Source organism: Lissotriton helveticus, chromosome 9, assembly GCF_964261635.1.
Source record: "Lissotriton helveticus chromosome 9, aLisHel1.1, whole genome shotgun sequence".
Lineage (NCBI taxonomy): Eukaryota > Metazoa > Chordata > Amphibia > Caudata > Salamandridae > Lissotriton > Lissotriton helveticus.
Genome location: NC_136070.1, coordinates 738,883,364 through 738,909,006, shown reverse-complemented (window position 1 = coordinate 738,909,006; position 25,643 = coordinate 738,883,364). Strand labels below are relative to the sequence as shown.

Sequence of the window (25,643 nt, the reverse complement as noted above, 5' to 3'; positions counted from 1 at the left end):
GAGAGGCAGTTTTTGCCTGAGGAGCCCAGGACGTCTCACCGGAAAGAAAACTTCATTTGGCAATTTTTTTAAATTCCCAAAGGTCAGAAAAAAGTAAATGCAAGATACGTAACTTGCCTTATATGTCAAGATAGACTGTCCAGAGGAACCGAGAAAAAATACAGTTTCGGAAACTACACAATGCATCGCCATATGACTAGGTGGCATCCTAACAACTACAGTGCTGCACAGTTTCGGAACGACCTAGATAATCTCCCTATTATGGCCAGAAGATCTGTTGTACCGGAAGTAACGGGACCAGAGGGCAGGGAGATGGTGCCAAATATACAAATGAGATTTGGTGAAGTAAAACACATCTGCGTATTTTGCGATGGATTCATTTGCTACGGAGAAAGAAGCATCACTCTGATCAACAGAGCTATTGACTATCATATGCAAGTTTGTACGAAACGCCCAAAATAATAAATACTTTTTTTTTGTTTTGTTGCTCCTGTTGAGCCCTTTACAATGAATCGTTTTCATTGCCCCTCCAAGAAAAACCCCCAAAAATATAAAACTGTTCAGAAAAATTCAAAAAAAGTAAAAAAATGTTCCGAAAAATAAGAAAAAAAATATAAAACAACAAAAACAATAAAAAAAAAAGTTCTTTTCAGAACTACCTCCCCGTTATTAAAAAATTGGTACAATATTTGGAACTGTGCCAACCTCTATTTCTCTTAGTTCGCTTCCCAGTTCGCTCGCCGGTACGCGAACCGGAAGCGAACCAAAAACAGTAAGTATAAGGGAAGGAAACAGACACTTATGTTAAAAGAAAGACAGCTATAGGGGAGTAAACTAGAGATACTATTACCCGTAATCCACTGCTGATGATGTCACATATTACATCATTCATGACATGCTCAGTGACATCATCAGCAGAGGATTGCGGGTTTTTTGGCAACGTGCCTTATCCACGGTTTAATAACGCTGCCTTTTGCTTTATATAAGTTTTCAAATTGTATGAAATATATACCAATGGGTCGTTATGAACCTTTAGGTAGTGCTTTTCTTCATGAGGTCTGGTCGCTTCCATACACATACAGATGTTTCAAAGATGATCAAGAAGTTTATCTGAATGGAGAGGAATGCACTGAGACGCCAGATCATTCACTAATGTGTAGGCACATACAGTTACACGGTTCATGCAACAAACACCGACCAAATATGGCTTGCGTGTTGCAAGGCACGCCAGTTCCTGCTATCATCCCCACGTTCAAGTTGTTGGAAAATGGTAGTTATTTGATGCTCAATAATGAAGATTGTTCTGGGTTAATTAAAAGTATTCCTTTTATCGTAACAGTAAGTGAACGGGTTATTTGCTGCAGAAATGTTCTATTTCCTCCCACACATGAACATAGGGAGTTTTCAATCTCGCCACAAATACCAACCTTGGGAGCAGATTTCAACGGCATGGCAAGAATAAGAGCTCTTTTGTCTCAGAGAGAGGTGGCCTTGAGTTCGGCCCGTGAAACTTTCGTGCTTCACATAGCGAACACCCGTACAGAGGTGCAGACCCTTTTCAATTCAGATTTGCCTTTCCATTTCAGCAAGATGGTTCGGACTATCTTTAACGCATCCTCCACAAAGGCCCTGGCGCACTTTTTTAAAGTTGTTACCAGTGGTCTCGTGACTTCATTTGAGAAAATCTTTGGAGTCATCCCTGCTTTCTTTCATTCTATTTTTTCCACTCTGCTTCGTGGATTGCCATTTTTACTTGCATTACCAGCGGACGCTCTTGTGCTTTTTTACATTTTTAAATATGGATGTCCCTCCTATGCAACCTCCCGCCCTGCAGCTGCTGACACTGTTCCGCAATCGCATGCTAGAATATTATGGCACAAGCCGTTGGCGATATTAAGCACGGCATATGGATTATCTTTTCGATTCTCCTACTTCACCTGTGTCCAGCCTGTATTTCACTGCCTGACCTGTGATTTCGATTGGGCCATTGATTTGTGTCTCTGCGGACCGGTTTCTCCTGACGTCGACTTTAATCAGCTGATGACTCCTATCATTACTCACGAGTTGGTTTGTCCTGGCGAAAGGATTATGGCTGTGGCATTGATGCATGGACTAATTGGTCCCTGGAATTTACTGGCGGCAACACAGTCTTTCTTGGAACAGAGCTTTCTTGAAAACCCACCGAGCTGTCCTCTGATGGTGATAGAGGATCCGGTGCTGGGAGAGCACGTATGTTCTTTTCCGCTTTTAAATTGGATGGATGAACTGTTTTCGGATGAAGACGGTGACTTCCTATTGGAGGCTGTTGCAGCTTATTTTGCATATACAGTTATGTCATAGACCTTTTTCATGTTTGATATGCTGAGTACTAGCATTTCATTGACAATTCATTGACTTATTTGTCAAGTTTTTATTATTTACCTTGCCTATTGGATTAAGACTCGATAAAGTACTTGGCTGTTTTATTTTTCTTTAGCATTAAATTTTCCTAGTTTTTAATGCTTTACCTTGCGGACCGTCCACATATAAACTTGCAATCTGCTCTCATGAGATGGCACTTCTATTATCTTATTCAGTTCGTTTCCGGATCATGGGGAGGTGTCATCTAGGTCCTGGATATCTTTACACCGTGTTAAGTTAGCATGGGCTCATTACCGGTTTAAACGCCATTTTTCCTTTTTTGCAACTTCTGCACACGACACTTAGTTGTTGCTTTAGCTTTCAACCTAGTAGTTCATCGTGGTTTACATGAGAATAATATGTTATTGCTCTACTATCTGCTTTGCTTGTTAAACTATATCTGTACAGCGAGTGCTAAAGTTTCAAGAACAACACGATACAGAATTGTTATGAGGTCTGATCTCCACGACTTCATACTCATAACATAAGTGCAACTTCTGCCAATTCTGGGCATGAGGCGGGTTTTATATTGCTTTGCCGAACACACATACACAACACTTGATGCGGTTCACATGAAGAGAGAGCTGGTGTATGCTGATGTGATTCCTTCAAATCTAAGACACTAAAGTATGGGCACGCCCTAAACCAACACAAAGAGACCTTCTTAGCAAATAATATAATATGTGTATTAGGGAGGGTGAGATATAAGCAGCCGCGGGCCGTGGAGGGAGTTACGGTGAGGCAGGGAGGCGGGGAGGGGGAGAAGCAGGGTGGAGCCCTCTCCACCCTGCCCCTCCCCCTCCCCGCCTCCCTGCCCCACCGTAACTCCCTCCACGGCCCGCGGCTGCTTATAAGTGTTGCTAACTCTTATTCATTTACAGCATGTTAACATACTGTCACCATTCGCTTTTTATGTACTAGTAACTATGCTGGTAATTTTGCTACTGATAATATGTGTACTTGTATTATCTAAGATACTACGCCTGAGAAGACGGCATTAGTAAATAAACATTTCAAATACACATGTGTTCTTCTTAACTCCATGTTCTGGTTTCTAAGAAATATATAACGACCGACTGTTCATGAGTTCCACGTATCCTGAGGTACTATAAGTTCATATTCTGGATTGTCTAAACATTGAGAGTTTGTTATATCCAATGTGACACTGTACCTAGCTTGCTAAGGGGTTTTTGATTACTAAGGTGAGTTTTGGGACACCCTAATTCGCCGAGGTTCCAATCCTCTGTCCACAGTTCTGTGTGAGAACAGAAACCCTGCGACAGGGGCACCCCCGACCCTTGCTGGAGCTTCATCACACTTGCGATACAACTCCAGCAATGCGCCACCTTTACGGCACAGATACATCACGCATCTGTGCTGTTTTTGCCCCATGATGCGCCGCATTGTAAATGCAGCACACCATAGGTGACGGAACAGCGGCACAGAATGACTAACACATCCCTGGTGATGCGCCAGTCATCATAAATCTATCCCTATGCTTCTTATCTTGTTAGAGATGAACCGCCATAAGTATCATCAAAGTTTTTTGCATTTCCTAAATAGCGAACTTTAAGGAATAAATAGCGATTCTTTACCATTCCTAGTTTGCGATGAGCTATTTGCTAATTACAAATGACCCATTCATTTCCTTCATTTCCATAGGGCGGTTGGACTCACTTTTAGCTCGAACGGCTGAATGGATTTCCACGAAACTTGGCAAAATTGTAGGGACTGGTAGCCCGATGTGCCTTTGCTATGTCTCAAGATATATGCTCCAGTGGTTTTTACGAAAATTTACTTTGAAAAATATATATTGGGCTACATTGGCCTATATATATGTTGGAGCCCAAATGTAGCCCAATGTAGCCCAATGAAGCCCAATGAAGCCCAATGTAGCCCAATGTAGCCCAAAGATGGCCGCCAGAGACGAAAAAAAACAAATGTAGCCCAAATATCAGCCAGATGTAGCCCAACTATAGCCCAGTGACAGAATGACCAATCAGCTTCGCAAACCTCCGTTACGCGAAGCGGAGCGCTGTTACAGATATATATCTTTTTTTGAACGTTAATTTCTCAAAATCCACTGGAGCACATATATTGAGACCTAGCAAAGGCACATCGGGCTACCAGTCCCTAATATTTTACCAAGTTTCGTGCAAATCCATTCAGCCGTTCGATTATTATTATTATTTTTTTTTTTTGCCCCGCGGGGCCCTTTTAAAACCTCCACATCAAACCTAGGGGGTCAGCGAGGATCTACTATTCCCCCTTATGGTCATTTGCCCCTTCGCTTTCGCCTCCTCTTGTCTCTCGATCCTACCGAGAGACAAGATGGCGGCCGCTACGGACTGTTTGGAATGTTGACAGACGCCGGAGAACCAATCAGCTTCGCTTCACAAAGCTCCGTTGCGCGAAAAGTACGCGTCCTGGAGCGCTGCCCGGTCCGCTGTTACAGATATATATCTTTTTTTAAACGTTAATTTCTCAAAATCCACTGTAGCACATATATTGAGACCTACAAAAGGCACATCAGGCTACCAGTCCCTACAATTTAGCCAAGTTTCGTGCAAATCCATTCAGCCGTTCGGGCTAAAAGTGAGGCCAACCGCCCTATGGAAAACTCAATGTTAAAAACACGTTTTGGGACCCCCCTTTTTTCTCGGCCCTCCCTTGACGAACCCCCCCCCAAATTTTCAAGGGCTGCTCAGAAACCAAATGTGCCATTTTCCTGAAAATTTCAGCCAATTCCGTCCACAAACGCCAAAGTTATTAGACATAGAATTTTCAAAAATCCCATAGAGAAAAAATCCTAACTATATATACCTACTGGCGACCGCCAGTAGGTAATATACACACATATATATACACATATATATATATATACATATATATATATATATATACATATATATATATTCACTGAAAAAACCATAGGTTATAGACCATATATAGTTAGGAATTAGCATTTACAAAACCTTGAAAATTCACAGAAAAAACCATAGGTTATAGACCATATATAGTTAGGAATTAGCATTTAAAAAACCTCTTTTTTACTCACACAAAACCATTGAAATTCCATATATAGTTAGTTGCACTAACTATATATCGCGCACCCGCAATCCACTGCTGATGATGTCACATATTACATCATTCATGACACTGTCAGTGACATCACTGATGACATCACTGATGACATCTCAAATGACATCACTGATGACATCACTGATGACATCTCAAATGACATTACTGATGACATCACTGATGACTACATCCAGTGACTGTATGTTTCTGTAAAGTTAAAATATGTCTTACATATTGAAGAATGAGTGGATTTATACGTGTCTGGATGAAGGATTTAGTAGGTGCATGACTGACTGTATGAGTGAGTGATTAAATGTGTCTCACTGAGTGCATGGGTTAGTGACTAAACTGTCTTAATTTGTGCATCATTATGTCTGTTGTTCTGTAAACTGCTGCATGTTTTGATCAGTAGCTATATGAGTAACTATATGGGTTATTGATTGATTGCTCAAGTATTTGTATGGGAGACTGAGTGTGTGTGTGGCTGGCTGGGAGGTGTGTGACTCTGTGCAGATCAATGTGTACTTGTATCAATGATTGTATAAGAGAGTAAGTATGTGTTAGTATATGTTTGAAAATGTAAGGTGCTCTATGTTTAACTGTATAGATTAGAAAATGGAAGTGTGATTGATTCTTTACAGGACTGACTAGGTGTGTGAGTAACTCCATGGATGAGTGGCAGAGTGTGAGTATCTGTATAGGTGTATGAGTGCATATGATAGTGTTGTAAAGATGAGTGATTGTATGTATGAATGATTGTATGGGTGAATAAGTGAATGTGTGTGTAGACGTAGGAATCAGTGAGTGCGTATGTAGTAACTAGTATTGGTGTGTGAATGGTTTAAAAAATTATACTCTGTATTTAACACTGGGTGTAACAAAGGTTATATTAAAATGTGAGGAGATGTACTGTATTGTCACATGAATGATATCATCAGTGATGTGGTCATTAATGTCAAATGAGATGTCATCAGTGATGTCATCAGTGATGTCATTTGAGATGTCATCAGTGATGTCATCAGTGATGTCACTGACCGTGTCATGAATGATGTAATATGTGACATCATCAGCAGTGGATTGCTGGTGCGCGATATATAGTTAGTGCAACTAACTATATATGGAATTTCAATGGTTTTGTGTGAGTAAAAAAAGTTTTTTAAATGCTAATTCCTAACTATATATGGTCTATAACCTATGGTTTTTTCTGTGAATTTTCAAGGTTTTGTAAATGCTAATTCCTAACTATATATGGTCTATAACCTATGGTTTTTTCAGTGAATTTCATTGGTTTTTTAAAAGCTAATATCTATAGCTGTAAAATGTATTCTTCTTTAAATCAAAAAATATATTTTATATGTTCATTAATAATTTTTTTATTATTATGTTTTGGTTCGCTCCCGGTTCGCGAACCGGGTAGCTTCCCGTTAGCTCAATTTGGTGCCGCGACTCGGTACGCGAACCGGTAAACGTTCCGTTTGCGCAACTGCCGCGTTAGAAATCAACATCGTGACGCGTCGCGGAAGCGCGACGTATCGCCTTGTCTCGTAATGCGTCTTATGACGCGCCGCGTTAGCGCACCCGGAAGTGCTCCGGTACGCGAACCGAGGCGCGAAGCGCAGCTCCCCGGAAGCGATCCGGGGCGCGTCGCATCACGTTGCCGCGTAATGCGTCTTATGACGCGCCGCGTTAGCGCACCCGGAAGTGCTCCGGTACGCGAACCGAGGCGCGAAGCGCAGCTCCCCGGAAGCGATCCGGGGCGCGGCGCGCAGCGCGTAACGTAAGCATAACAAGTCATGTGACTTGTTAATAAAACTTTTCATTGGTTCATTTCACTTTTGGTTTCCTAATGATGTAAGGCTAGGTCATGTGACCTAAAAATAACACTTTTCATTGGTTTAGAACTATTTTTTTTCCAAAATGATGAAAGCCCCCACCTTTTTTCTCACTCTGACTTTCAACTTTGAGAAAGAAAGACCTATTTTGCTGAGTAGAAAATGGCTTCAGTAGTAGCTGCAGCTGGTGCACCCCCACCACCACCACCACCACCAAGTAAGAGAGGACCACCTCCACAGTTCCTTCCCAACACAGAGGAGGAAGAGGATGAAGAACAGGAAGAGGAAGTACAGCCAACACAGTTTTTACGTGAGGAGCCCCGGATATCTCACCACAAAAATAGTTTTATTTGGCAGTTTTTTTCTTTTCCTGAAGGACAAAAAAAAGTGAATGCTCGCTATGTGACATGCCTAATATGCAAAGAAGATTTATCAAGAGGCACAGATAAGAAGTATAGTTACGGCAACTATACTATGCATCGTCATATGCAGAGGTGGCATCCACTAAATTACAGCAGGGCAGAGATGCGTGACCTCCAAGACAACCCACCAACTCCTGTGGCCAGGACATCGGCACAGGTATCTCTGTCGGGGCCAGAGGCACGGGAAACAGTGCCAAACATTCAAGAAAACTTTGTGCACATGAAGATAGTGTGTATATATTGCGGTAACCTACTCTCATGTGCCAATATGAGTATTAATTTGATAAACAGAGCATATGAAAACCACAAGTGCTCTAAACGCCCCAAAAAGTAAAACATTTTTTTTGCTCCTGTTGAGCCCTTTGTAATGCCTGTTTTTCGTTGTTTCACCCCCAAAAAAACCAAAAAAAACATAAAATTGTTCAAAAAATACAAAAAAAACAAAAAATGTTCAGAAAAAAATATATATATAAAACAACAAAAACATTAAAAAAAAAGTTCTTTTCAGAACTACCTCCCCTTTATAAAAAAAATGCTAGAATGTTTAGCACTCTGGCAACCTCTATTTCTTTTGGTTCGCTTCCCGGTTCGCTCCCCGGTACGCGAACCGGGAGCGAACCCAAAAAATGTTTTTAAAAAAAAGAAGAATAAGTATAAGGGAAGTAAACAGAGAGTAATGTTAAAAGAAAGACAGCTATAGGGACTAAACCAGAGATACTGTTTAATAGATTTATTTACCGTAGAAAAGATGGAAGAGGGTATAATTGTGAAAAACAAAATAGATAAGGAAGTGAAAGAAAAAAAGGAGAGTAGAAGAATAACAAAGAAGAGTTTCTTAGAGAATATGAGTGAATGTTCAAAATAAGATTAAAACATGTGGAATAACAGAGAGAAAAAACAGAAAGCAGAAAAGAAGAAGTAACAGAAAAAGAATAATTGAAACAGCAAAGAAATCTAAATAACATAGGGGCATTTTATCAACATAGGCAATAAAAGTTTTGCAGCTTTTATCAGCAGAAATGTGTCGCTAAAGCCGCTTTTGCGGCAGAAAACTGCCGCTAAAACCGCTTTTGCAGCAGTTTTCTGCCGATAAAAACAGCAATAATTTTATTGGCTGTGTTCATAATATGCCCCTTAGTGTGCTTCAACTACACAGAGAAAGCATAATGAACAAGTAGTGAAAGAGTGATCAGTCAAAGACACTAAGAGTAATAGAGACGGAGTGAGTGAACAAGAGTGAGGAACTATGAGAAGAGAGGGACTGAGAAAAGGAGTGGAAGGAGTAGAGTAACTAAGTAAGTAATAGAGAAAGGAATGAGGGAAGTAGCAAAGGCAGGAAAGTGAGGGTTAAAGAAATGAAGCAGTGGAACTAATAGTAGTTAAATGTGATAGAAATGTAATGAAAAGAGTACAAAACATTTACCTTATAATTGTCGTTAACTTAGTCACTTGTTATTTTTATACTTTCAATCTGTGAAAGAGAGAACAAACATTTGAAAAATATTAAAACATGTATTTAAAAATTAGAAAAGACAAGGGAAAAGATTGAAGGACAAACAGTTTTTCAACAACTTTGACACTTACAGAAGCTTCTGCTTCTCCAAGCCCCCTACACAGTCCTAAAGATATACATTTTAAACTAACAGTATCTTGATGCAGATGAAGTGAGGCCTATCTTGGAACATGGTGCATCTTTTGCACTGCTGTTGTCTCACAAAAGTGATGCAATGGCAGCGCAAAAGAGGTGCACAATCATCATAAAACTGTTCCTAACATTTTAAATGATTGTTTCAGGATGGCAATAAGGTGTGTCCTATCCAGACGTTTGTTTCAGGTGAGGCCTACTCAGGGTTGCAGATCAAATTTAGGCTTGTTGAAGAGTACAGAGGAGATAATACATGTGCAGGCCAACCAATAAAGTTCAGACTTCCTCTGTTTCCCTGGACAGGCCTAAACTTCATCTGCACAATGTGATTCGTAATGTTAGGAAACACAGGTAATGTATTTGAAAAACGAGCAATTTCTTTTGCTCATTTCACAATCACATCACTTGTGTTTCCTTTGGTTAGGTATCTCATTGTGCAGATGTAGTCCAGCATATGAAAGAGTACGCACTGCATGCAACAACTTTGACACTTACTGAAGCCTCAGCTTCTCCATACCCCCTACACAGTCCTAATTATATACATTTTAAACTGATGGTATCTTGCTGGAAATGAACTGAGGCCTATCTTGCAACATGGTGCATCTTTTACACAAAAGTAACGGAACAGCGGCGTAAAAGAGGCACACAGCCTTCATAAAACTGCCCTTAACATTTTAAATGATTGTTTCTAGATGCTGATAAGGTGTAACCTATCCACAGATTTGTTTCAGGTAAGTCCTACTCAGGGTTGCAGATGAAATTTAGGCTTGTTGAAGAGTATAGAGGAGATAATACATGTGCAGGCCTACCAACGAAGTGAGTCATGTCCACTGCACTCTTGAACAAATGTCAGACCTCCTCTGTCTCCTGGAACAGGCCTAAACCTCATCTACACAATGTGATGTGTAATGTTAGGAAACACAGGTAATATAATTGAGAAACGTGCAATTTTTTTTGCTCATTCCACAATCACATCACCTGTGTTTCCTTTGCTTAGGTATCTCATTGTGGAAATGCAACAACTTTGACACTTACAGAAGCCTCACCTTCTCCATGCCTCCTACACAGTTCTAAATGTACATCATAAATACAAACAGTACAGAATTAATTATACATGTTAAATGGTTTATTTTTGCTGTTCTCAGAATGTATCAAATTTCACTAAAAACAGTGACTTGAAGGTATTCATCATATAACAGCGGGGAAAAAAAAACACAATCAAAATGATTGTGTTTAAAAAACCCATATAACATAACCAATCAGAAATCAGAACTCCTCAAAAGTAACTTACTTTCCATGACGTCGAAGGATGTCCTATGAACAGCTTACACTCGGTTGTGCTGTTTTTATTTTCAGCCCGCCACTTTCTGAAAGAAAACCTCCATCGTTTTGAAAAATATGTTACATACAATAAATGACTTTTCGCTCTCTACCACACGTTTCCACAAGGCCAAATCATGCAAGAGCCATTTATAACTCTTGGAATTCTTGTAAGCAAATCCCGTCATTTTCTATTTCCGCAACTTTCAGAAAGAAAACGTTCAAGATCACTTTCACAATCCTGGACTAGTAATATCTTACCCTTCTTGCTCACTCATGTTCTACATTTCCTATGACACTGATACTGCTTACTATGAAGCAGACTTACACTACCTCTATGACTACTACAATTATTTAATTCTCTACATCACTTTTAATCACAAAGCAATATAAAACAGTAGATAAAATTATATCAACCCCATGAATCATTATACGCCAGTTACCTACCCTAAATTCTCTTTTCTGAAAACAGAAAGTAAGAATATTTTTAAGTAAAAAGGCAACATTGTATCGTAGTCAAATGGGAATAATTTCCGAAACAGCAAATTTTTTTACATTTTCAATAAGCTGTGTAATAAGTGGATCTTGTCAAATGACCATCATGCCATATAATAGCTGCAGTTACAAATGTTCTTCCTAAAATCAACGACTGTGTAGCCACAACATTTGTAATTAAAGTTGAAGACTTACTTTCATCAGGTTTATATAGTTGGATTTTTAAAATGACATTATAATCAAAAGTTTGGACCAATAATCTAGACAGCATTGCAGACTTACATTCCCTCTACTCCATGTTTTGATTGGCTGCTTGAATTAGCTTATAAAAAGAAACAGTTTTTCTGAACTCATTCAAAGTGCAGTTATTTTTCCATGACGTCAAGTGTTATGGTAAGAACACCGTTTGCTTTGGGAAATACTCTGTTGTCCTTCAACTAATCTCTGCCCACCACTTTCTGTAAGAAAATCTTCTTTTTTTCCAGGAACTATTTAAAACTCAAAAATAACTTTTGACTCTGTACTACACTTATCCTCAAGGCCAAATCGTGTAGGAGCCATTAGAACCTCTTGAAATTCCTCAGAGCAAATCCCGAGATTCCTTCTCTAAAATTTTGGTTTTAAAAACACCAGGTAAGAATTTTTAAGGTCAAAAGGCAATTTTTTTTTGAAAATTAAAACAGAATTGTTGCAGAATGACCAGCCATTTCTAAACTTTAAATAAGCTGTGTAATGTCCTGATGTTATTGAAGGACCATCATGATATATAATTGCTGCAGTTACAAAAGTCCTTCCTGATATTGACAACTGCGAAGCCACAACATTTTTAATTAAAGTTGTCAATTTAGATCCATCAGGCCTACATCGTTGGAACATTAAAATGACATACTGGCCATATGTTCGTATAAATAATGTTGACATCATTTCAGATTTACATTGGCTACACTCCATGTTGTGATCAGCTGCTTTTACTAGCTTATTAAAGGAGACTGATTTACTGTCTGGCAAAGTTAAATATATAAATCTTTCTGAGTCTACACTAGTAGTACTTGATACCCTACAGTTCTCGCAGTCATGCTGCCATTGATAAGAAAGCCCAAACAGGTGATCTACATCTACACCTTCAGCATGCAATACATCAAGCATATACATTAAAAACTCCTGACAATCTTGCTGAATATTTTGAGAGAATTGTGTTTGACCTGAACATCTGTCTAACAGATTTCGAATTTCAGACACACTTTCTATTTTTGTTCTATCAGTGCTACATTTCTCTAACTAAGGGGCAGATTTATGTTAACTGGCGCATCCCCAGGGATGCGCCAGTTAATGTGCGCCACAGTGCGCCACAGCTCCGCCACCCATGGTGCGCCGCATTTACAATGCGGCGCACCATGGGGCAAAAACGGCACAGATGCGTGACGCATCTGTGCCGTAAAGGCGGCGCATTGCTGGAGTTGCGTCGCAAGCACGACGCAGCTCCAGCAAGGCTCGGGGGTGCCCTATCTGACCAATGCTGCATCAAGACCTACGCCTGCTTCAAGCAGGCGCAGGCTTTTGACGCAGCATTGGCCTGAAAGTGACTGAGTGAAATCTTATAGATTTCACTCAGCCACTTTTGCGAGGCGCACCTGCCCCGGAACGCCCACCCTGCGCCGGAACGCCCACAAGCGGCGCAGGGCTTTACAACGTGACGCATCTGCCTAGATGCGTCATGTTGTAAATCGTTCGTAGGGATGCGCCACGTTTACGCCGCCTTGCGTGACGCAACAGCGGCGTAAACGTGGCGCAAGGGCTTCATAAATCTGCCCCACAGAATTTAACAAACTGCAAAATCTTTGATCAGAATTGACCACAATCTCTTCTTTTACATTTTCTAGGGAAAACAAAACATTAACCACTACATTAGCATAGCAGTTGACACCAGAACTGTTTTCAAATTGAAAACCAACAACATCTTCAACAGAATCCTTTTTCTTTCTGCTTATAATTTCAGGTTCATCGACTTTTCGTCTTTTTGCTACAACCTCCCTAGAATTGGTCACATTTCTTCGTTTCCGGCCTACCACACGTTTCTCAAACAAAGGATATTGAGGCAAATGTGGCGCATACTCTCTTCTTAACCTATTGTATTCCTTAACACAATCTAGATCCGCACAAATGTTTGTGACATCACACTCAATCAAGTACAATCCCGATAAAGTTCTAACTCGTGACAATGCCACATATGCCATACCCTCCTTGAACACAGAACTGCCAATATTCACCAATGCACTGTCTACACTTAAACCTTGCGATTTATGGATTGTCACCGCATATGACAAGCAAACAGGAAACTGCTTACGGCGAACATATAAGTCTTTTACAAGCAAAAATCTAGCAGAACAACGACCAATTAGCTGTACTTCCTCAATGCCATCAAATTTAATTTTTAAAAATTCAATTCCATCTCTATTTCTGTATTTCACAAAATCAACAACATTACCCATTGATCCATTTACCAGACCTCTTTCAACATGTAAATTCCTTCTTAAAATTATACGGCAGTTTAAGCACACATTCAGAGTCTTTTCAAAACCTGCAGTTTTAGATATAGTCTTCTCTAATGAATCCAATTTTGTTTTCAAATTCTCAGACAAAATAATTGTTGATCTCATATGCTCTACTCTGTCAATAGCTTCCAGTTTCACAATCTCTTGGTTTTCTAAATGCAACATTTTGTTGTTGAAGATGGCACATTCTGCAAGAGTTGGCATCAAACATATTCCAGATTTCTTCTCAGTAATTTTCTGAAAAATATACTCAGGCACAACGTCTTGTTCTGGATATAAATTTGACAGTAATCGTGCATGTAAAGCTTCTTTCCCATGCTCGGTCACTTTTCCAATTCTAACATCTTGTAGAATATTCTTGTAATCTTCATCCTTCGCCTGACGCATATTTTCATGCAGTTCAGCATAATTGAAGTTTAACCATATATTGACGTTGCCAATGCTCCCTAGGCACTTCCTGGTATCTTCATGCGTGAGCATTTTGAACACAGGTTGTCCTTTCACTGGTGTCAGCTGCAGAAGATCTCCGAAAACAATGATGTGTTTGCCACCAAATAACACATCATACTCTGTTTTAAGAACTTCTTGCATTCTCAAATGCACAAAGGCAAGCATGACATTGGAAACCATGCTTACTTCGTCAATGATAAGAAGTTTCATTTTCCTCAAGACTCTTGAAACTTCACAACAAGCATCTCCAGATAACTTGTGGTATTGTAATTTGTTGTCATGCTCCACTGGCAGCATCAGTAGACGATGCAAAGTAATACCTTTAATGTTATGTGCTGCCAGTCCAGTTGGAGCGGTGACAACACAAGACAGCGATGACTCAGTCCTTTCCTGCAAATAACATGAAATTGCTTTAATGAGGAAACTTTTTCCAGTTCCCGCTTCTCCACTCACGTACAGTCGGACAGGCTTCAACGACGTACATGAGCACTCTTTCTTCTCATGACTTAATCCATGATCAATTTGCTTGGTAACTTTGTCATATATTTTCCTCTGCTCAACGTTGAGTTGTCTTTCCAAGTCTTCTAAGTTAACCGCATCCTCCTGAGCATGTGCCATGGCTCTTTCCACTTCATTCATGGCAGTGGCAGCTTCATTTTCGATAACAGGTCCTCCTAGTGGATCCTGACTCAATGAAACAGAACTCTGACTGTCCTGAGAACTGTCTCTGGCAATCTCGGCTGCAATCGTTGCTTCCTGCTCGATTTCCGCATTCAACATTTCTAGATATTTGGGAAAAGCAGGACATTCTATGGTCTCCTTGGCGGCAGTGAAAGAGTCTTCGTAACAGAGGAAATCTCCAAGCAGTTCCTCTTCTGCACGCCAAGGCTTGAAAAGTTGCAAAAGTGCTAAATAGAAAAACTCCTTTTTTTCAGGAGATTCGCCACTCAATTTTCGATGGTTTACCAAGTGGCATTTTCTTTGCTTGACCAGACATCCCTCACTTCCAATTACAGCATACACTCCTTTCTCAATATCTTCTTTGATGTTCCTCTTGAATATGTAATTTTGTAGAACCTCATACAGTCAAACATTCTCGAGGTGACTGCTTCGATTTGGATAATATGTATCCAACATGTTGGTCTTCAAAATATCGGTACTATTCGGCTCCTTTTCCGCCAAATACTCAATTTCCCACACAGGTTTCAGAACTCGATTACGCGTTGCAGCAAGACCAAGACTCGCCCAAACGATACTCCTGGATTTGCAATAGAGACTTGCTGAAGACAACCGGTCAGAACATTCGTAAGCTCCAATTTCTCGATGTGACAACATCTTCAGACTGAAACTGTACAACTTCTTGCTGAGGCTCTTTTCATGGGAAATGTCCTCCCACATATCCTTCAATTCTGTCTTTTCTTTTTTAGTGATGTAAGATGTCACATACCGAGCCACAGCCATACAGTTATCAGCCACAAACTGTATATCCATGTTAGCATTCCACATGGACAAAATCACTGGGTTGTAGTCGTTGATGTACTTGGACTCTTCGTTCCTTTTCAAATTGTATGTGTTTTTAGGTGATTTCTTCATCACATTATGTCGCAGCGAAGACATCAAACTGTTTACTCTTCCTTTAGAAATCACCGGTCGTGGAAAGCCGAAACGACATTTGGTGTAGAACTTGTCCTTGTTTCTGAATTTACGACGACAGTACTTTCCACAACGATGGCTTTGGAAACGTAGAACTTGTTCTCTTAGGCTTTTCTTCTCCTTTGCGTTTGGAACAGCACACGTAGAATACTGTTGTATGAAACTCATCACTAAGTCTTCTGGATCTGTTCCAAATTTAGGTGCATCCTTGATCCACAGCAGCATATGTATATGAGGAGCACCTCTTGCTTGGTACTCCTTTCTCCAGAAGAAATCCAACACCTCTCCAAGAGGTGGATTCTTCTTATTCATGATGAAAGACATCATAGCTTCAAATCTATGATTGAAGTACCTGCATACATTCACTGGATCCAAAGAGCACAGTTCTCCGGGTGTCTTGAATTCGATATTTTCAATGTTTCCATTTGCCTCTCGTAGAAATTCAAGTAAGTCTTCCCAGCCATACTTGGCACAGCTCAGAGTGAGGAACCATGTGGGAGTTCCTAAGTTCCTCAGCATACATTTTAAATCACCATGACGACGGTACCAGTACTCATTAGTACCACGCTGACACGCCATGAGATTAATCAGGTGACAATCCAAAATACTGTCTTGCACATTGACTTTATCCATAAAGTCACTTGCAGAGAGGTTTTGCATCTGTATACCACTTTTCAAGATGTGGTTCACTGCATATGACAGTCCAGACAGATCGCTTTCAAACAGGAGATGAAACAAATAGGGAATGCATTGTCGAAACCTAGCATCTTCTGCATACAATCGTAAAGTCCGGTATTCAGAAGCAGGAATTTGATGAGGTCGCTCATCATATCTTCCTCCTTGACCTGTTGGAAATAGCTGTGGGAAACACCGAGCTTCCAAACTTTCCTCCCAAACACTAATGGGACTCCCTTTGGCTTGTTTCATTTGAAACAACTCAATAGCATTCCCCATGACTTCCTTGGAATGCAAAGGATGAACACTATAATGTTCATATATTTCTTCACTTTTAGAGGGTTCTACTTTCTCAATTTGACCAGCACACAAATTGCTATCCTCTTCTTCACTTACTTCCTCTTCTGCAATATATACATTCTTATAGTACTTATTATTTTTTTTCAAATACAATGTTGCCTTTTTGACTTTCCTAACATCCAGTAAATCTTGCCATATTTTCTTACTCTTTGTCGGAACCCCATTAACTAAGATAACCAGAGGTTCCTCCTCCACTTTTTCTACTCCAATTCTATTAATGTTTTTCTTCAAATCTAGAGGCAAATAAACAACTCTTCCCTTTAATCCTCTCTGTAAATCTGATGGAGGCAATTTCCCTGTCTTTGGCTCCATTCTTACAATAGCCTGAAAGGGATGGATACTTTGAATCAAAATAGATTCATAAGTATTTAAATCCTTCAATTCAGAAGGAATCTCAACCAATTCCAGATTATTATGAACCGCTCTAGCAGGCATCTGGTTTTGATTTAATTTGTTACAACAATAAGTACACACACGTTGATCTGATCCCAAATCAAGACAATTTTCTACCATCAAGTATGTTGCAAAATCCTTCCATTCACTATTATTTTCCCTTTTTGCATATAAATCCACTAACTTAGTCTGATTCTTATAATAAGTGCGTCGACAACACACACAAGTGAAATTAGGCCTCTCACTTGATTTAACCTGAAACGTGGCAATTTCCTTCTGAAAATTATCTGTACTGGAAACCTGTACACTGTCTTCCACATTACCCTCTTCTTCTGGGTCAATTTCAACATTCTCCTCTTTACTTCCAAAGTAACAAAACTCAATTTCTTCACAAATATTCTTCACATCTATTTCAGAACCATGCAAAAGAGCAGCGCATAATTGTTTAAGCATAATTGCTGGACTCTTGGCATAATACAACATTCTAACTAATTTCCTCACTTTATTATGATGCACTGCTAGCATCCTGAAATGATGAAAAACACTCTGGCATACTCTCCTGGAAAGACAAGCCAGTGAATGACCATGCAAACCTGTCACTTCTCTCACTCTGCAAGGATCTAATTCTTGCAACAACATCATTTTCTGCTTCAAACTTTTCTTATTAAATGTCCGTACAAAATCACAAAGCAAATTGATGGAATCCTGTCGTACACTGCAAATACTACTACACTTCCAGGTGTACACAGGACCCTTAGGACGTCTTCCTAAAACCTCATTACCTAACACCTCTTCTGTCTCTGTTGTCACAAGTTTTTCTTTTTCAACTGGACAACCATCTTTCACCTCATAAGCTCGACCACTGGTGTCAACTGCATGCACCAAATCATTATCCTGGAAATAACTCTCCTCATTAAAAAATGCCTCACAACTTGAACTATGCATCCATTCTCCGGAAAAAACTTCACAAAAATTACTACGATTAACTATTCTCTTCCATCTACTATTTCTTTTGAAATCATAAATTGCCTTGTTTAGCTTCCTAATTCTATTGATTATCAAAATAAATAACTTTCGTTTAATTTCAAATGCCTGATCAATAACTTTCTCAACTTTTTTTTTTCTCTTATAAAAAACCACTTTCTGTTGACCTTTCTTAATATTTTTTAACAAATTGCCAATTATCCTGTTGCGGAACATTCGTTTACGAATGTCCCTAAACTGTTGTTTCCTTCTACTATCATGCACAGAGTTATCTCTTGCTCTAGCAGTAACATTTTTGATTGGCCTTTCCTTTCCGTTTAAAATGCTTCTCTTTTTCTGGACTGAAACATTTTCTGTAGTAATACTTTTTTTCTACAAATGTTTCTTATGAATGATTTAGTTGTCTTACCCGGTGCTTTCTTGGTGACTTGACGATTTTTTATTGTAGAGGACTGCTGCAATAATTGATGAACCTGCTGTCTTTGACGTTTTGTAGCCTTTCTGATTCTATCCTTAGTCGGCATTCTCTACTTTTGAAATGATCTGCAGTTGAATCTGTGGTAAAATATAATAAAAAATGTTATTAACCACTATTACCAAACAGTAAATCAATAACAGTCGTCAAAAACTTAACACACTACTTGTCATTTTCACTTAGAATAATTTTGTAGTGCATAGGCAAATTTAGTATTCACAAATAGTAGCAAAGAAATGGAATGCTTCTACATTTTACCTGTGCTGTTTTATATGTGAATCTGATCTAATTTTATGAGCATATTATACTATTTTATTAAAGACACTACACATAACCTGTTTTTGAAGTTGTGTTTAATTTTAAATGAAACGGTTTACATTTTTAGTTTTTATTTCCGTTAAATTTTAAAAATAAATGTTTATAGTTCCATAGGCTCAAGCAGGTCAGCTTCCCACCCTATGTCATACAATTCTGACAAATCGGCATCCTCATCATGTTCTTCATCATCCTCAGGATTTAAATCATCTAAGGGATCTACTTCCACTGACGTTTCAATGACAAGTTCAACGATAAGATCGAGATCAACTGATTGCTCATTATCACTCATGCTTGATGTTGTTGTTATCTTTAAAAAAAGAGAACAACAATGAGATGTTGCAGAGTAAGACACAAATCTCAGAAACTGTAATAGTAAAATTGTTTAACAAGAGTAACATTTTGCAGCTATTATTTAGCCATGTCCAGCGATGCTGAGGAGGTGAGGCCTATGTCCAAGTTTTCAGTGAACAGGACTCATCTCTTCTTAACCTTGGATAAGCCTCACCGACTCTGTGTCCCCTGCACATACTTAAATGTAAAGGGGCAGATTTATGTTAACTGGCACATCCCCAGGGATGCACCAGATAACGTGCACCGCTGCTCTGCCACCCATGGTGTGCCGCATTTACAATGTGGAGCACCATTGAGTAAAAACAGCACAGAAGCGTCACGCATCTGTGCCGCAAAAGCAGCACATTGCAGGAATCACGTCATAAGCACGACATGTCTACTGCAATGCACAGGAGGAAGCCACACATTGCATGGTGCATCACTCCTTAGGCTATTTCAAACAGGCATAAGGATTTGATTCAGCAATGCTATAAAGCTGACTCAGTGAAATCTTCTAAATTTCACTGTGTTAGTTTTACAGGGCTTTCATGCAAATGAATGCCCACCCTGCAACAAAACACCTATATGAAACCTGACGCAGGTTTCATGTGGCACAGGACTTTACAGCATAACACATCTGCCTAGATGCATCAAGTTGTAAATATGTCACAACATAGCAAATGTTTTGCACCGCCGCTGCATCACAAAAGTGACGCACAGCGGCACAAAAGAGGCACACACCTATCATAAATCTGTCCCTAACATTTTAAATGATTGATTCAGGATGACGATAAGGTGTAGCCTATCCAGAGGTTTGTTTGAGGTGAGGCCTACTCAGGGTTGCAGATTAAATTTAGGGTTGTTGAAGAATACAGAAGAGATAATACATGTGCAGGCCTACCAATGAAGTGAGTCATATCCACTTCACTCTTGAACAAAGGCCAGACCTCTTCTGTGTGGGTGGGACAGACCTAAACCTCATCTGCACAATGTCATTCGTAAACTTAGGAAACACAGGTGATGTAATTGAAAAATGTGGAGTTTCTTTTCCTCATTTCACAATCACATCACCTGTGTTTCCTTTGCTTAGGTATCTCGTAGTGCAGATGGAGTCTAGCATATCAAAGAGTACACAGAAGTTCAGCAGTGTATACAACAATTTTGACATTTACAGAAGATTCAGCTTCTTATCTTGTTGGAGATGAAGTGAGGCCTGTCTTGCAACATGGTGCATCCTTTGCATCACTGCTGCATCGGTTTCATGTGGCACGGGACTTTACAGCATGACACATCTGCTTAGATGCATCAAGTTGTAAATATGTCACAACATAGCAAATCTTTTGCACCGCCGCTGCGTCACAAAAGAGACGCACAGCGGCGCAAAAGAGGCACACACCTATCATAAATCTGTTCCTAACATTTTAAATGATTGATTCAGGGTGACGATAAGGTGTCGCCTATCCAGAGGTTTGTTTGAGGTGAGGCCTACTCAGGGTGGCAGATGAAATTTAGGGTTGTTGAAGAATACAGAGGAGATAATACATGTGCAGGCCTACCAATGAAGTGAGTCATGTCCACTTCACTCTTGAACAAAGGCCAGACCTCTTCTGTGTCCGTGGACAGTCCTAAACCTCATCTGCACAATGTCATTCGTAAACTTAGGAAACACAGGTGATGTAATTGAAAAATGTGGAGTTTCTTTTCCTCATTTCACAATCACATCACCTGTGTTTCCTTTGCTTAGGTATCTCATAGTGCAGATGGAGTCTAGCATATCAAAGAGTACACAGAAGTTCAGCAGTGTATACAACAATTTTGACATTTACAGAAAATTCAGCTTCTTATCTTGTTGGAGATGAAGTGAGGCCTGTCTTGCAACATGGTGCATCTTTTGCATCACTGCTGCATCGGTTTCATGTGGCACGGGACTTTACAGCATGACACATCTGCCTAGATGCATCAAGTTGTAAATATGTCGCCACATAGCAAATCTTTTCCACCGCCGCTGCGTCACAAAAATGACGCACAGAGACGCAAAACAGGCATACACCTATCATAAATCTGTCCCTAACATTTTAAATGATTGATTCAGGATGACAATAAGGTGTGGCCTATTCAGAGGTTTGTTTAAGGTGAGGCCTACTCAGGGTTGCAGATGAAATTTACGCTTGTTGAAGAGTACAGAGGAGATAATATATGTGAAGGCCTACCAATGAAGTAAGTCATATCCACTTCACTCTTGAACAAAGGCCAGACCTCTTCTGTGTCCGTGGACAGACCTAAACCTCATCTGCACAATGTCATTCGTAAACTTAGGAAACACAGGTGATGTAATTGAAAAATGTGGAGTTTCTTTTCCTCATTTCACAATCACATCACCTGTGTTTCCTTTGCTTAGGTATCTCATAGTGCAGATGGAGTCTAGCATATCAAAGACTACACAGAAGTTCAGCAGTGTATACAACAATTTTGACATTTACAGAAGATTCAGCTTCTTATCTTGTTGGAGATGAAGTGAGGCCTGTCTTGCAACATGGTGCATCTTTTCCATCACTGCTGCATCGGTTTCATGTGGCACGGGACTTTACAGCATAACACATCTGCCTAGATGCATCAAGTTGTAAATATGTCGCCACATAGCAAATCTTTTCCACCGCCGCTGCGTCACAAAAATGACGCACAGAGACGCAAAAGAGGCATACACCTATCATAAATCTGTCCCTAACATTTTAAATGATTGATTCAGGATGACAATAAGGTGTGGCCTATCCAGAGGTTTGTTTAAGGTGAGGCCTACTCAGGGTTGCAGATGAAATTTACGCTTGTTGAAGAGTACAGAGGAGATATTATATGTGAAGGCCTACCAATGAAGTAAGTCATATCCACTTTACTCTTGAACAAAGGCCAGACCTCTTCTGTGTCCGTGGACAGACCTAAACCTCATCTGCACAATGTCATTTGTAAACTTAGGAAACACAGGTGATGTAATTGAAAAATGTGGAGTTTCTTTTCCTCATTTCACAATCACATCACCTGTGTTTCCTTTGCTTAGGTATCTCATAGTGCAGATGGAGTCTAGCATATCAAAGACTACGCAGAAGGTGAGAACTGTATGGAACATGGCTATGTAAGTCAAATAATCAAAATCTAAATTTGCCAAGCACACATGGGGGTGTATTTACAAGGACCTTCCACCACGAGGAAATGTCTTTAATTAAAATGAGAAAAATAACATCAAAGGGACTCAAATGCCTTTTAAATATACCCCAAGCAACCTATGAAACTGTAGCACTACATATCAAGAAACCTAATTGATTTCAAAAATCGTTTTTAAACACATCATCTAAGTCAATTATATACCTACATTCAAGGGGAAATGACTTAAAATGGCCTAAGACACATGAAAGCGTTTTTTTAAGGCCCTTGCACCATTTTTGGGTCGCTTTTAACATGGCTATGTTAGTCAAAGAATTAAAATCTAAATTTGCCAAGCACAGATGGGGGCATATTTACAAGGACCTTGCACCACGGGGAAAGGTCTTAAATTAAAATGGGAAAAATAACATCAGAGAGACTCAAAGGCCTTATAAATATGCCCCAAGCAACCTATGAAACTCTAGCACTACATATCCAGAAACCTAATTGATGTCCAAAAACGTTTTAAAACACATCATCTAAATCAATTATATACCTACATTCATCAGGAAGTGACTTAAAATGCCCTAAGACACATGAAAGCGTTTTTTTTAAACCCTTGCTCCATTTTTAGATCACTTTTAACATGGCTATGTAAGTCAAATAATCAAGATCTAAATTTGCCAAGCACAGATGGGGGCGTATTTACAAGGACCTTGCACCACAGGGAAAGGTCTTAAATTAAAATGGTAAAAATAACATCAGAGAGACTCAAAGGCCTTATAAATATGCCCCAAGCAACCTATGAAGCTCTAGCAGTACATATCAAGAAACCTAATTGTTTTCATAAATCGTTTTTAAACACATCATGTAAATCAATTATATACCTACATTCAAGGGGAAATGACTTAAAATGGCCTAAGACACATGAAAGCGTTTTTTTTAAGGCCCTTGCAACATTTTTGGGTCACTTTTAACATGGCTATGTTAGTCAAAGAATTAAAATCTAAATTTGCCAAGCACAAATGGGGGCATATTTACAAGGAGCTTGCACCACGGGGAAAGGTCTTAAATTAAAATGGGAAAAATAACATCAAAGGAACTCAAAAGCCTTGAAAATATGCCCCAAGCAACCTATGAAACTCTAGCAATACATATCAAGAAACCTAATTGATTTCAAAAAACGTTTTTAAACACATCTTGTAAACAAATTATAATCATACATTCATGGGGAAGTGAGTTAAAATACCCTAAGACACATGAAAGCATTTTTGTAAGACCCTTGCACTATTTTTGCGTCACTTTTAACATGGCTATGTAACACAAAGAAACAAAATCTATTTGTAAAACACTTGACACAAAGCAACATTTTAAATACACAACTTTCTTCATAATTTTCTCCCTAAAGCATACTATTCTCTATCTAAATTAAATGAATCTTTTCTCACCTTAGCAAATACTTTATGAGTTTCAAAACAGTCTCAGAAACACACCAATTTGTCTTTAGCAGAGCAAAAGGTATGCACTCCAGAGTCTGCAGCCATAAAAAGCACAGAAATGCTGTAATTCATCACACATATCTCTCATGTCACCCAATCAAAACTCTTCCCTCACTTTTTTCAAATCAACACCCTTCCCACCTCTGCCCTTTCTGCCTTTTTTTTGCATAGCAACCACCTCCTGAAAGACCTCTGATGTTTGCAAGTTCACACAACAATGTTTCAATTGAACTCTGAACTCTCAGTGCACCTGCATATCCAGTGCAATCTTTCATAAAATGATTTTTTCTTGACCATTCAAATTACAGCTTTCAAAGAACTCATCCATGCACCCTAACTTTCTGTTTTCAGCAATCAAAATCCACCAATCACTGCTACTGCTTCCTTAACACAGAAACTCCACAGTTTTTTTCATTTTAAACTCTTATTTTTTCAACTGCCACTTCATCTGACTGCAGCAGAACCTTCTCTCACCATGTTTTCTGTCTGGATTGTTGGACATAGTTACATCTACTGGGCTCAGAGGTATGCTGATAACAGAAATTTACCTAACCTCAATTTACAAAATGTGGAAATTAAGTGGATTGGCAACAGAGGATTAAAATGTCACCAATTGATACCATTGGTGAAAACCTTTGTGTATTTGCCTAAACCTGACCTGTTAATTTTGCACTGTGGAGGTAATGACTTGGGCACTTTGACTGGGGTAGGTCTGGAAATGCTTTTAAAGAACACCTTTGAGCAATTGATGGCACGTTTTCCTCAAACTGCCTTGGTATATTCAAATATATGCCAAAGACAGAAATGGAGGTGGTCAAACCAATTTTGTCCACAAATTGAGAAATCGAGGAAGCATGTAAACAAATCTGTTTCAGCTTACATGAGAGACCATGGAATGGGCTCCATGTACAACAATAACTTGCGTTACTACATGCAAGATATCTACAGAGGAGATGAAGTTCACTTCTCAGATGAAGGGAACAGAGTTTTCATTCTGAATTTAAGACTGTGCATTGGTACCTACTTATAAGTACCTAAATGTACCATAAACCCAAAAGCTCTTCTCAGAGCTACCCTACATCTGATCACTCACAATTATTATTTTACTCTAACTTTTTTCACTAATTTTCAACAAAGTACGCTCCCCGGAGCGCTACCCAGTACGCGAACCGGAAGCTAACCGCGCGAAATTCTTTTTAAAAATGTTTTTTTTTCGCACATATGGGCCTCCTCAGCCATCCTCAGAAAACCTAGGGGGTCAAAATACGTCTACCGTGTCCCCTTCTACCCATTCTGAACATTATTTGCCCTCCATCTTGTATCTTAATTCGACCGAAACACAAAATGGTGGACTCCCGTAACGCTGCAGGTTCGCGTACCGGGGCGCTCACCGGGAATCGCTCCATTAAAAAAGGTGGGAAAGTAATTTACAGAAGAAACCCTGGAGACACTTTCACCAAATATAGATTTGCTCATACTACATACCAATCCCTACCATTTTCACAAATTTGGTTGGAATTCCATTTAGCCATTTAGCCTGTAGACCTCTCTAAATACCCTGAGGTAAATTACTTCACAAAACACATCTGAAGTGTTGGAATTGACAACCAATTAAAATGTTACT

General features: G+C 39.4%; 1 protein-coding gene across 1 annotated transcript in view; it reads right to left on the bottom strand.

The window, feature by feature from the left end:
- The window catches only part of LOC144783270 (uncharacterized), a 1,224,061-nt gene that overhangs the window by 538,748 nt on the left and 659,670 nt on the right, over window positions 1-25,643 (bottom strand). The gene's annotated exons all lie outside the window — the stretch shown is intronic.